This window comes from Humulus lupulus, chromosome 1 (genome assembly GCF_963169125.1).
Source record: "Humulus lupulus chromosome 1, drHumLupu1.1, whole genome shotgun sequence".
Taxonomy (NCBI): domain Eukaryota; kingdom Viridiplantae; phylum Streptophyta; class Magnoliopsida; order Rosales; family Cannabaceae; genus Humulus; species Humulus lupulus.
This window is the reverse complement of record NC_084793.1, coordinates 268,017,547-268,020,244: the sequence shown is the minus strand read 5'-3', so window position 1 is coordinate 268,020,244 and position 2,698 is coordinate 268,017,547. Positions and strand designations below refer to the sequence as shown.

At 39.4% G+C, this 2,698-nt stretch overlaps 1 non-coding gene across 1 annotated transcript; it reads left to right on the top strand.

Moving 5' to 3' along the window:
* The first annotated feature begins 1,405 nt into the window (after positions 1 to 1,405).
* Positions 1,406 to 1,512, top strand: LOC133813585 (small nucleolar RNA R71). The gene has a single exon (XR_009884595.1). It is a non-coding gene; the product is annotated as a small nucleolar RNA R71 (small nucleolar RNA).
* Positions 1,513 to 2,698: the final 1,186 nt, after the last annotated feature.

Genomic DNA, 2,698 nt, shown 5'->3' with positions numbered 1-2,698 from the left:
GACCTTTACTAACACATCTTCTATGATCCCCCTCGGATGAGCCAGTGATCGATCCGCCATTTGCAAAGACACGGTAGTAGGCCGAGCTTCTCCCAATTTTAACTTTCGAAAAATAGATAGAGGCATTAGATTTATACTAGCCCCTAAATCACATAAAGCCTTTGTCACCATTGAACCCCCTATAGAGCATGGAATGTTGAAACTACCCGGATCTTTAAGCTTGGGAGGTAGCTTCTTTTGAAGTATCGCACTACACTCCTCAGTAAGTGCCACTGTCTCATAATCCTCTAGTTTCCTTTTCTTAGTCAAAATTTCTTTCATAAACTTCACATAACTCGGCATCTGTTCAAGTTCTTCGGCAAAAGGAATGTTGATGTGTAGCTTTTGAAAGATATCCAAAAATTTAGAAAACTGCTTGTCAAGACAGTTCTTTTGAAGCCTCTGAGGATATGGGATCTTTATATGGTGGTCTATGCTTATTTCTGGCTGCTTTTTCTCAAGGTTCTCATTAGCCTCTTCTTCAACTTTAACCCTTTCCTACTTGTTCTCTGTGATAGGTGCATGTTGATCATGCTTCTGCTCAACTTTCTTCTCTATACTTGGTCCCTCATACACTGTTCCACTCCTCAAGGTAATCGCCTGGCACTGTTCATTAGGATTCCCCTTTGGATTCACCTCAGTAGTGCTTGGCAAGTTCCCTTGAGCTCGGTTTGCCATAAGCGTGGCCAACTGTCCAATCTGAGTTTCCAAGCTTCGAATAGATGCCCTCGTTTCTGTCATAAATTGATTAAATACATCAGGTTGTGCTTCAGGTTGCCTCATAGGTATTTGCTGTTGTGGTGGTCTATTTTGTGATTGATAAAATCCAGGAGGAGGCCTTGGGTACTGATGTTGGCTCTGCTGAAACTGCTGCTGACTACCTTGACCATTTGTCCATGAGAAAATAGGGTGATTCCTCCACCCTTGATTGTAGTTCATTGAGTATGGGTTATTTGAGGGCCTTTGAAAATTACCTATTGTTTGCACTTGCTCCAGAGGCATATTGTTAAGATCCCTCATTGTACATTGTTCAAATAAATGAGGTCCCCCACATAACTCACATATAATATGCATCTGCATAACTGGAGCTTGAGCTTGAATGTTGTTCTGTTGTAACTGTTTGGTTAATGTTGCCACTTGACCGGACAACATTGAGATGGCATCCAATTCATGCACTCCAGCCACCTTCTTAGTGATTTCTCTTTCTGATGGCCATTGATAATTATTCATAGCCATTTCTTCCAACAGATCATAAGCTTCATTAGCGCTCTTACTCATGAACGCTCCTCCAAACGCTGCATCTATGATTGTGCGAGTAGTACCACACAAACCATTGTAAAAAATATGGACTAACATCCATTTTTCAATTCCATGATGGGGACATTTTCTCAACAGCTCCTTAAACCTCTCCCACGCATCATACAACGATTCACCATCTTTTTGGTGAAAATTGTTGATTTCACCTCTATACCTTGCAGACAACGATGGTGGGAAAAATTTTGCTAAAAATTTCTAAGTTAGCTCCTCCCATGTTGTGATAGAATTGGCTTCCAGAGAAATAAGCCAACTCTTTGCTCGGTCCGTCAATGAAAACGGGAAAAGTCTCAATCTCACTGCATCATTTGTCACTCCGTTCATCTTGAATGTGGCGCAGAGCTCTAGGAAATTAGCCAAATGTAAGTTTGGGTCTTCCGTTGGCAATCCCCCAAACTGAACTGACGATTGTACCATTTGCAAAATAGCAGGCTTAATTTCAAAATTATTAGCCTCAACCGTTGGAGGACTAATGCATGACTGTGCCCCCGTTACAGTAGGTAGCACATAGTCCCTCAAACATCTTTGCATTGGTTGCTGAACTGGTGCAACTCCTATTCCTCCAACATTATCCGCTGTTATCCCAGCATTTCTATTCTCAGCGTTATCATGGGCAATGTTGTCAACCCCTCCGTTACCTCTGTTTTGAGCCATTCTTTCTACCCTTTTCTGTTTCCGATTTCTTCTACAGGTTTTCTCAATTTCTGGATCAACAGGCACCCTTGACTCAGACCCCTGTCGTCGCATAAACTATATGAGTACCTGAAATCACAAATTGCAACAGAAAACCAGAATGAGAATGGTAAGAAAGAAAGGCAACCAAATTAGAAAAAGAATTAATTTCTTGATATTAGTAAAAACAATCCCCGGCAACGGCGCCAAAAACTTGTTGTGTAAAATCGATACGCAAGTGCACGTAATCGTAACAAGTAATAATGAGTAAGTAAGATCGTTCCCACGAGGACTGTATACTAAGTACCAAAATATAATTCCTATTTCTATTTGGCTAACAATAATTGAGTCACAAGAATTAACTAAAATTGTAAAACAAAAATCTAAAATTAACTTCAAGAACTGAAAATAAATAACGTTAAGAAAATTCAATGGATTAAAAACTAGGGCAATTAATTTCATCAACCATCCTCTTTAATTATTCTTAACACAAATCTTACTATTCAATTTCTCTCTTTTGATAGCAGGTCAACAATAATAACTTATATTCGTACTAGGATATATAAGTATCAATCTTATGCAATTTTCTACATCTCTGTGATAAATAAACATAAGATAGGCATTAAGATTAACAACCCTAAAACTACACAGACCACACAGGTACTCTCGTCCT